The sequence below is a fragment of the Molossus molossus genome, unplaced genomic scaffold (assembly GCF_014108415.1).
Source record: "Molossus molossus isolate mMolMol1 unplaced genomic scaffold, mMolMol1.p scaffold_m16_p_20, whole genome shotgun sequence".
Lineage (NCBI taxonomy): Eukaryota > Metazoa > Chordata > Mammalia > Chiroptera > Molossidae > Molossus > Molossus molossus.
In genome coordinates, this window is record NW_023425356.1 from 41,047,029 (window position 1) to 41,058,674 (window position 11,646).

Below are 11,646 nucleotides of genomic sequence, written 5' to 3' on the forward strand. Positions count from 1 at the left end.
ATGGCAACTGTAAAGATGGGGAGCTCCAGTCTCTCTTCCCCGACATAAGGCAAAGAATGCTCATGGGTGGCCACACTTGTTCTACTGCACTGCGACTCACTTTCAACTCTTTAAAACCCAACACTCCAAGGAACAATGTCACCTAACTGACATCTAGATTGCAATCTATTGGCAGTGCCAGAATTAGATTAAATCACTAGAAAATCTAACTATTCTTGAAAGGTTTCTTTTAATATCCCAAATCTTGTGCCTGGTAACCTGATGTCACATTCCCAATGGTAAGATTATTTTGATGACTCCAAAATTCCCCCTCACTTTGTTTGAATGACACATTAGAATTCTAACTCCCATAATGAGTTTTGACTTGTGTCAGGAAAAGCTTCAGGTGGGGGGACAGGAACAGCTTCTCTACTCTCAATTTTCTTTTAATTCCTTGACGTGAGCAGAACAGTGGTTTCCAAAATTATCTACTAAATTGGCCTTTAGGTTTTTAGTTTGATTTGAGTTTAAAGTCGACACATCTGTTCGCATTTTATCTGATTAGCTATCCTTAAAATTAGGACTCTAAAAAGCAGTTATTGCTTAGTTACTATTAAATATTGGCAGACTTGCTAGAGAACTGTTACGATCACTCACTCGGCCCTGGCTATTTTGGCTCAGCGGTTAGAGCATCAGCCTGCGGTCTGGAGAGACCCGGGTTCAGTTCCCACCAAGGGTACGTGCCTCGGTTGCAGTTTGTCCCCCGCCCTGGTTGGGTCATGTGGGTACCAACCACTAGATGTGTCCCTTTCACGTTGATGTTTCTCTCTCTCTCCCTCTCCCTCCCACTCTATTTGAACAAAATATCGAGAAAAAAAATGTCCTCGGGGGAGGATTAAAAAAAGCTCACTCACTCGTAATGGATAAACACTATGAAAAAGTGTAATTCCAAATTTTAAATATTTTTTAGGATTTCAGAACCTAAGAAAAATATCTAATTCAAAATTTGCCCCAGCCTCTGCCCAGGCCTGATCCAGGACTCAGGCAACCCTAGTGGGCAAGGGGAATATGATCTCTCTCTCACACTTTCTTCCTCTCTACCCACCTCGGTAAATGCAACTCCATTCTACTCTCTGCCCTGCATTCCTGCCACGTTCCCTCTTGCTCACTTCCCTCCAGTCCCACTGTTCTTTCTGCTTAAAACATTCTTCCCCCAGCTATCTGCGTGGCTTGCTCCCTCTCAGAATGTAGCATCCGGAGGGGGTGCAGACAAGTAATGTTTTCATTTCTGTGTGATTAATGCTCTCACAAGGGGAGATGTCCCAAGGTGCTATGTGAGTTCACAGCGGGGCCAGCCTGTCCAGTCTTGGCGGGTCAGGGAAGGCTGCCTGGAGGAAGTGAGCTCTACACTGAGGCCTGGGGCATGAGACGAGATTAATCAGGGGAAGGGTGCTTCAGTCAGTGCTAACAGGGGTCCAAAGGGCACGGTGTATTAGGGAAGGGAGAGGTCAGTGCGGCTGAAGAGGAATGTGAGGGATGAGCTTGCTGGGGCCACACCTTACATGGCAGCGGTGACACACCCAGGAAAGCATCCTGAACCCCACTGCGGTTCAGGTCACAGGCTCCTCCTAGCTTTCCAGGGAATGCAGAGGAAAAAAACAAGATTCGTTTTGTTGTGGCAGAATATAATTTTATGTAAAAATCTGACAAACAGCTATATAATGACACTTTTCCAATTTTTAAAAACGACTTATTTTTTTATGGCAAAAAATAATTTTAAGGCCCTGGCCAGTGTGGCTCCGTGGCTGGAGCGTTGGCCTGCAGACCAGAGAGTCCCAGGTTCAGTTCCCACTAGGGGCACATACCAACAAGATAAATAAATAAATTCAGAGAGAAAATTAATTCGAAAATAATAATAATAATTTTATAGAAAAACCTGAGGAACAGCTATATAGTGACTGACACTTTTCCACTTGGAAGAAACACAGGAAGCAGTATGTTCTTTGTACCTACATTTTAAAAAGCTTTTCATTACAAGTGCCCTAATCCTTTAGGAACCTGGATTTCCGTCTTTATACCATATCAAAAAATGACCATCGGCCTGGCCGGCATGGCTCAGTGGACTGAGAATCATCCCCCGAACTGAGAGGTCCGTGTTTGATTCCCGGTCAGGGCACATGCTTGGGTTTTGGGGCCTCAATTCCCAGGAAGGGGGCGTGCAGGAGGGAGCAGATGGATGTTTCTCTCTCACATTGCTGTTGCTCTCTCTCTCTCTCTCTCTCTAAAAAATCAATAAAAATATATTTTTAAAAAATGACCATGGTTCTGTGGTATCTTTGAGGATTTTAAAAATCCATATTTAGATTCTTCTCTGATATAGACCCTCCAAGAAGTTCAGGCTAATTATAAGATATGTCTGTGTTGCTATTCCTCCGGGTGAGAGCTCATTACATTTCATACACTTAACGAGCCCAGTAAGAATTGGTGCAACATTGAGAGCTTGCCCAAACATTTCTACACAGTGACACTCTGGTCAATTAATGAAGCTAATTTCTCAGGAGGCAATCTGGTCCCTTTAAAAAATGCATATAACGAAAGAATTTTTCTCTTTCATGTATATTTGACATGCAAACTGGGTACCCACAAATCTGTTCCAGATAGAGTAAAAGCAATGAAAGTTTTATGATTTGGCAGAACTTAAATGATTTAAGACACTATCATAAGTTATTGAAGAAAGAAGTTTAGAAATTGACAGGACCTTTTTAATAGCAAAGACAACGTGAGTGCTTTGCAGAGAGAAGAAAACTCTTTCTTAATTTTCTATTCAACTGACATACAGGAAGTCACTCTCAAAAATGTCAATCATTCTATTTTTCAGAAGATAAAAATCATGCACAGAAAACTAGGCTAGGTTAGACTCATAATGAATCGTGGTTTCTATCCACATAGAACTAAGCACAACACAAAATAGGTTACCATCTCCCTCTGTGTAACCCCGTAGGTATTCAGTCTCCCATCACTAATGGAATAGAACATTCCTTGAATCTGAACCACCAAGAACCTAAGTGAAGGGCGGGTGGAGTTGAGAACCCTACATTCCCTTCGACATATTTGAGACCTCTTTACCAAAGAGAAAGGAGATGAGCAAGGAGATCTGTCGTCTTTGTCCTAAGTCATCCGAGGTACCACTTCCTTTTTTATTTTCCTAATGCTCTATCGCTGCAGCTTCCTCCACCACTTATCTTCACTATTTGGAAACATCAGCTTGACCAAAAGAGCCTTGAGAGGCATGTGTGATTCTGACATGCAATCATTCAACACTTGCAGATGTCTGAGGGCAGGAACAACCCACTTACCAGCCTGGGTTGCTGCTATGTACTCAAAGATTCAAATCACTCCTCTCTTACGTCTGCAGGCATAAATGCACCCCGTGACAGACAAAGCGAGTGACAAATGTGGGTTATGAGGTTATTCCAGGGTTCAGGGAGATGGGAGAGAAGTTATGTATACTGGAGTAGCTGGGGGAGGCCTTAAAATAAGTAATTATTTATTCAGCACCCACCATGTGCCATGTATATAATTCTATGAGGCAAGTATTACTGTTCCCATTTTAAAGATTAGAAAACAGAGTCACCAAAAAGACAAGACTTCTTCCTTAAATAGTTAAGTAACTAAGCCAAGATTTGGACCTAGGCCTGCAAGTCTAGCACTCTTTCCATTATACTAGTCCACTTCTTGTAGTGGTAAGGTGCTAACTGGGTCTTGAAGAACAAGTAGGAGGAAGATATTGAGAAGAGAGAAGTGTTGAGGAGAGAGAAGGGTGTCTGAGGCCTGGATGACCCGTAAGGGTGTTGGTAGAACACATGGCCACCAGTTTTCCTTTCACAGTTTCCTCTCTAGTAAGATTTGATTAGGAAAGAAAACATTTCACTTGATAATTCTGTACTTAAGGGTACCAATTTTGGAGAAGTGTGGCTGGAAGGGCTTAGTCTCAGAGGTAGGAACATTTCAATAACAACTTTAAGACTATGTCTTCAACCCTAAGAAGCCTGAAACACCAATCAGAAAGAATATATGTACCCCCATGTTTATAGCAGCACTATTTACAATAGCTAAGATCTGGAAACAGCCCAAATGTCCATCAGTAGACGAATGGATAAAAAAGCTGTGGTACATATACACCATGGAGTACTATGCAGCTGTAAGAAAGAAAGATCTCTTATCCTTTGAGATGACATGGAGGGACCTGGAAAGTGTCATCCTAAGCAAAACAAGCAAAACAGAGAAAGACAAGTATCATATGATCTCACTTATTTGTGGAATATAATGAACATAACAGTCTGAGGAATGGGGTAGTCCCAGAGACGTGGAAGTGGGGTACAGACTGACAATCCCCAGAAGAGGGGGTGGTGGGGGAGAGATAAACCACATAACTTGTATGCATGTATGCATGAACAATGGACATGGACAACAAAGCTGGGGACAGGGCGGGGAGGGAGGAGGAGGGGGGAATCAGTCGGGGGGGGAAAGGAGAAACATCCGTAACCAAAATAAATTAATTAATTAAATTAAAAAAAAAAAAAAAAAAGACTGTGTCTTTAGTACTTGGAAAGCCCAGTTCACTAGAACCTTGTAAAATCGCATCATGTTCTCATTGTACTTCACTCTGGTTCCTCCAGACAGCAGGAAACATTAGAGAAGAAGAGAGAAGTGATGTTACAACCTCACCGCTCTGTCCTTTCTGGTTTTCCCTTTGAAGTAGTCTCTGGACTTCATATGTTAAGTGATCGGTTTACACAAGCAACAGTTGGCTGGCTAGTCCAATGGAACTATATTGTTGTAACTTTCATCCATCAGATATCAAGTTTTGGATGTGAACACAACAAAAGATGTCTTTCTGGAATGAACTGCAGTGTGCTATATGTTACCACACTTTTGTTTATACATTTGCTTTTAATGTTAACATTAAAAACTCAGCTTACTATACAGTCTGCTTATTCCATGCCGTGCTACTGTCAGCAATCAAGTTGATTTTTAAAAAGATTTTTTTGGATGAAGGCTTTTGGAAAGCTTAGGCTGCTCATTAGAATTCAAGACCTGAATATATAGTTGTTGGCCACATAGTCCAAAGAAGTAGAAACCCTGAAGGTCATATAATGTCACAGGAAGAATGTCTGAAAGACACGAGAGAAGTTTTAATTCCTAATAAATTGTTGAAAGAGAAAGAAACTACTAGGGGATTTTGGTTGTTGAAAGAGGAGGCTAGAGTTGTTCTCAAAATTTTAGCAGTGATGACTTTAGAAAATGAACAAAGGTCATTGGTAAAATAGTCAGCTTGGCTAATGGAATAGCTGGTAAGGATAATGCAGGATAAAAAGTATCGTGATGTTATAACTTCTGGATTAAAAACGAGTAGTATCTCAACAGTTTTTCTGTTTTGAAGCGAAGTTTGTATTGAAGTCTCATCAGGAAAAAGGAAGTCTCTCTAAAAGGGAAACAATTTTTTAGACAGGCATCAAGTTCCCAATTTCTTATGCATTGCAATACCTAACAATTTCCAATGACCTATTTTAATGGAAGTTTTAAGATTTCCCCTGAGGTTCTTGTGCCTTTTCTGACATTACCATTTTTTTGTTTCTGCTTTTTTTTTTTTTTAACTCATCTTTATTGTTGAATTGTTGTATTACAGATGACCCCCCCTTTTTTCCTCATTTACGCCCTCCTCACCAACCCCGCCACCCTCCTGCCTTCACTCCACTATTGTCGGTGTCCATTGGTTAAGTTCTTTGGTTTATTTCATCCCACCCTCCTTCCCCTCTTCCCTTTGAGGTTCATCAGTCTAATAACCAATTTGTACTTCTTAATTCCTTCATCTTTTTCACCCATCCCTGCAGCTCCTGCCCATCTGGCAACCAATAAAAGTTCTCTTGTATCTATGAGTCTGTTTCTGTTCTGCTTGCTCATTTTGTTTGTAGATTCAATTGTTGATGGATATGTATTACCATTTTATTGTTCATATTTTTATTCTTGTCCTTCAAGAAGACCCTCCAACATTTCATATAATACTGGTTTGGTGGTGATGAACTCCTTTAGCTTTTTCTTGTCTGGGAAACTCTTGATATGTCCATGGATTCTAAATAATAGCTTTGCAGGATAGAGTAATCTTGGTTGTAGGTTGTTGCTTTTCATCACTTTGAATATCTCTTGCCACTCCTTTCTGGCCTGCAAAGTTTCTTTTGAGAAATCAGCTGACAGTCTTAACAAACAGCTCTCTTGCTGCTTTTAAGATTCTCTCTTTGTATTTAACCTTTGGCATTTTGATAATGATGTGTCTTGGTGTGGAGCTCTTTGGGTTCATCTTGTTTGGGACTCTCTGTTCTTCCTGGACTTGTATATTCGTTTCCTTCACCAAATTAGGGAAGTTTTCTGTCATTATTATTTCAAATAGGTTTTCAATTTCTTGTTCTCTCTCTTCTCCTTCTGATGCAAATGTTGGTATGCTTGAAGTTGTCCCAGAGGCTCCTTACACAATCCTCATTTTTTTGGATTCTTTTTTCTTTTCGCTGTTCTGATTGGGTGTTTTTTGCTTCCTTATATGCCAAATTGATGGTTTGCTTCTTGGCTTTATCTACTCTACTATTGATTCCCTATAAATTATTCTTTTTTTTTATCCTCACCCAAGGACATATTTGCATTTATCTTCAGATAGAGTGGGAAGGAGAGAGAGAGAGGAAGAGAGAGAGAGAGAAACATCGATGTGAGAGACACATTGATTGGCCACCACCCACACGACCCCAGCCGGGGTCCAGGACAAACTGCAACTGAGGTACATGCCCTTAGCAGGAACCAAACCCAATTTTCTCTGGTCCACAGGCCAATGCTCTAACCACTGAGCTAAACCGGCCAGGGCTGTAAATTATTCTTTATTTCAGTTAGTGCACCCTTCATTTCTGACTGGTCCTTTTTCATGTTGTTGATATTCTCACCAAGTTTCTTAGAGTGCTCCTTAAGTTCCTTGAAGGTCTCACCAAGTTCCCTGAGCAACCTTATAACCAGTGTTTTGAACTCTGCATCTGATTGATTGCTTATCTCCATTTTGTTAATTCTTTTCCTGGAGTTTTGTTCTTTTCTTTCATTTGGGACATGTTTCTTTGTCTCTTCATTTTGGCTGCTTCCCTGTGATTGTTTCTATGTATTAGGTAGAGTTGCTATGTCTCCTAGGCTTCGTAGGATGGCCTATTATTATAGATGTCCTGTAGGATCCAGTGGCACAGTCTCCCTGATCACCTCGACTGGGCCCTCAAGGTGCACCCCTAGTGTGGACTGTACACCCTTCTGTTGTAATTGAGTCTTGCTTGCTGTTGGCACGTCAATGGGAGGAATTCACTGAGGCTGATCAGCTGCAAGGACTGGCTATGCCCACCGACCACTGGCCTCTGACTACCTTGGAGGATCAGCCCAGCACTCAGAGCAAGACTTACTTCAGCAGGGCTCTGGTACCCACTGAGTCTGCTCATTGAGTGTATCATTGTGGAGGTGGTTGGGTGGTGTGTTCTGATGTGGTCTGAAGCTGTCTACTGGGTGTACTGGTTCTGGGGCAAGGTCAGCCACTGCCTGTGTTCTAGGCAGGGCCACCTGGCATAAGCTACAAAGTGATCTGCAAAAGGCTTCTTGTGCTGAGCTTGGCGGTGCCCAGGAAAAGCCAAGTAGTGAACCAAGGCTGGTTGCTTCTAGTGCCAGGCCTGGGGCCACTTAACGAGAGGTATGAGGCTCGCTGAGACCAGATGCTGCTTGTTTGAGAGATTTTAGGAAACTCTGAAGCAGGATCCAAGACAAGCCAATCGTTTGGTAAAGCCTTTGGAAACAGCTTGGGTGGGCCTGAAAATTGGGTGGGGCGGGGCCTCAGGGAATCACCAGGGCGGGGCTACCAGTGTGAGCCAGGTTGCTGGAGTCCCAGATATGGCAGCATCTGCCGCCCCAGGGAAGGGCTCACCAAAGGAAAATCAGCTTCCGCCAGCACATCTGTCCAGGAGAAAACCGCCTCTCTAGCCCTCATCCCGAGGCCAAACAGCTCAGTTCTTCTCTGGATATCTCTTGAGCCCCTCAAGCTGCCTCCCCTTCAAGCTCAGAGGGAGCAAGTCTGAGTAAGTCTGTGCGCGGGCCCTTTAAGAGGAGCTGCCTGGGGCTCCAGCAGTCTCATCCTCCCTGAGCCTCAGTTCCTGCTGGTTTTACAGACAGAAGTTATGGGGACTTCTGTTCCTGGCACTGGAACCTGAGCTGGGCACCTGTGTGGAATGAGGACCCCTCACTCCTCAGGGAGGACCGTCACAGCCGAGGTGTCCTCCTGATTTTTATCCGCCACACGTGGGTGTGGGACCAGCCCGTCTGCCTCCGCCCCTCCTACCAGTCTCTGTGTGGCAGCTGCTTTAATTTTATAGTTGTAGATTTCATTCAGCTGGATGTCAGGCGGTTCTGAATGATGGTTGTGTTGTAGTTTAGCTGTAATTTTGATGTGGTTGTGGGAGGAGGCACCATCTTGACCGCTGTTTCTGCTCCTAAGACAACACTAATATAACCTAAAAATATTTCCAAATGCCAAAAGAAAAGACATTGAGAATAGCAGCACTTGACTTCAAGAGATGAGAGCAATATATGAAATAGACAAGCCAGTCGCTCAGAAAGCAGGAAGAACTAGTGACCGGGAGGAGGCAGAGCAATGCTTTGCCAAGCCACAGACAGGCTGTTTTCAGTAGGCAAATTAGTCCAGAAAATGTAGAAGTTGACCAAAAATAATGTAATGTGGCATAGAAATTTAAAAATGTAAACAAGCTTCCAGTTTAATATATATGTTAGAGTAAGACATAAATTGTGTGAATTGCTGAGCAGCAATACTTAATTAGATTAACTTATCAGCATTAGAATGGCTAATAAATAAGAGAGGTGACTAATATCTGGAATGAAATGGGGCATGTTCCTATGCCTAGAAGAGACTTTTGCATCTGTAGTGATTTTCTAACCTATTTTATTATTTAAAATTTTTTTAAAAATTCAATTACAGTTGACATTCAATATTATATTGGTTTCAGGTACACAGCATAGTGGTTAGACATTTATAGAACTTACAAAGTGACCTCTCCAACAAGTCTAGTACCCATGTGGCACCATACAGTTATTACAATATCACTAACTACATTCCCTGTACTTTACCACCCTGGGACTATTTTGTAACTACCAATGTGTATTTATTAGTCTTTTCCCCTTTTTCACCCAGCTCCCCACCTCCCTCCATCTGGCAACCATCAGTCTATTCTCTGTATCTGAGTCTGTTTCTGTTTTGATTTTTCTTCTTCTGTTGTTTTTTTTAGATTCCACATATAAGTGAAATCATATGGCATTTTTCTTTCTCTGACTTATTTCACTTAGCATAATACTCTCTAGGTTATTAAGATTTCATTCTTTATGGCAAAGTAATATTTTATTATATATATAAAATCTTCTTTTTTCTTTTGATCCTCATCTGAGGATATTTTTCCATTTATCTTCAGATAGAGTCGGAGGGAGGGAGAGAGAGAAAGAGAGAGGAAGAGAGAGAAAGAAACATCGACATGAGAGGGACATAGCGACTGGCTGCCTTCTGCACAACCCCGACCAGGGCCAGGGATGAACTGCAACTGAGGTATATGCCCTTGACCAGAATCAAATCTGCAAGTCTTTGGTCCACGGGCAGATGCTCTAACCACTGAACCAAACCGGCCAGGGCTGTATATAATCTTCTTTATCTGATCATCTATTGATGGACACTTAGGTTGCTTCCATATCTTGGCTATTATATATAAAATGTTCTTCTTGTTTCTTGTTATAGCCTTTTTTTTAAAGTCTATTTTGTCTGATATTGTTACCCCAGCTTTTTAAAATTTCCATTTGCATGAAATACCTTTTTCTATCCCTTTACTTTCAACCTCTGTGTCTTTCCATGTGAGTTTCTTATAGGCAGCATGTGTATGAGTTTTGTTTTCTTCTCCATTCAGTCACCCTACATCTTTTGATTGGAACACTTAATCCATTTACACTTAAAGTAATTCTGGATAGATATGTAGTTATTGCCATTTTATTGTTCATATTTTTCATCTTTTTTTTTTTTTTTCCTTTTTCTTAAAGTCTCTTTAATATTTGATGGTGATGAAATCCTTTAGTGTTTTCTTGTTTGGGAATGTAGTACTTTTCAAACTTTGGTGTGGATACAAGATGTTGGGATGCTTGGCAAAATGTAGATTTCCAGGCCTCTTTCTTAGAGATTCTGATTTAGCAGTTTTACAGTAGGGTTTCTTAATCTTGACATTATTGCCACCTTAGGTGGGCACATTTTTTGTTGGGGCAGACTGCCCTGTGCATTGTAGGATGTGTAGCAGTATTACATGTCTACTAGATACCAGTACCACCTTTTTCCCAAAGATTGCAAAATGTCCCCCAGGGGCAAAAAACACGCCCCTCCTTAGAAAATCACTTGTCTAGAGTGAAGCCTAGAGACCTTCATTTCTTTTCTTTTCTTTTTTTTTTTGGTACGTGTCCCTTGGGGGAACTGAACCCGGGACTCTCTAGTCCACAGGCTGACTGACGCTCCAACCATAGAGCAAAACTGGCCAGGGCAGGACCTTCATTTCTTAAAGAGCAGCTAGGTGATTCTGACAAATGTGGTCAGTGGACCGATCTTGAGAAATACTGAACTAAAGTGTTATGAGTTGACTTATGTCTCCTCCAAAATTCATATCAAGTCCCAGTATAACTGGTGTCCTTATAAAAAGGGAAAACTTGGACAAAGGCACAGGGGGAAAATGCAAAGTTTGGAGTTCTACTGCCACAAACTACAGAACTATCAGAAGCCAGGAGGAAGCCTGGAACAGAACCTTCCCTAGTGCCTACAGGGGAAACAGCCTTGCAAGCACCTTGACCTGGTATTTCTAGCCTCCAGAATTGTGAGACAATACATGTCTGTTGTTTAAACTACTCAGTTTGTGATACTTTGTTACAACAGTCCTAGCAAATTAATACATAAAGAATAAAATACAAGTCAGAATTGAAGACTGGGACAACATTTGAAGCAGGTTCAGAGAGGAAAATGGAAAGACTGCAAATTGGCACCAATTCCTTATTTATCTTTCTTAATTAAGAACAAAATCTCATTAACATAATTTGTTACTTTATAAGGTTGAAATTACCTACCACGTTCCATTTTCAACTTTTCATCTGGATTATATAGTAATTGGATAGAGAGGTTTAACTCTGGAGTTGCCTGAAAGACAAATGGAATGCATAAATTATGCCATTATTCATAGAGAATGTAACATGTGATATGCCATACAAGGCAAAGATGCATTGACTGATCACACTGTAGCTTTAAGAAAAGTGTTGACTGTTTCAGGTCACAAAGGCACTATTTAGAGTACAGCAAGTGGGACCATGTGTCCAGCAGGCCACACAGTCATGTGCTTACCCCAAACGGGCAATTCATACTCTCTCACTGGAAGTATGAAGCCCATGGTACTAAAAGAACTTAAAAGGTATGTACTCTAGGCAGTTTCATTTGCAATACAAGTGAGGGTAATTAAAAAACAAGAGCCCAGTGGCAAATGTCAGTCTTTTTCTCCTTTAGAAAGAAGAATCATTCTA

The 11,646-nt window shown here is 41.4% G+C and overlaps 1 pseudogene; it reads right to left on the minus strand.

The window, feature by feature from the left end:
• Positions 1-11,646, minus strand: part of LOC118636988 — a 38,844-nt pseudogene that overhangs the window by 25,092 nt on the left and 2,106 nt on the right.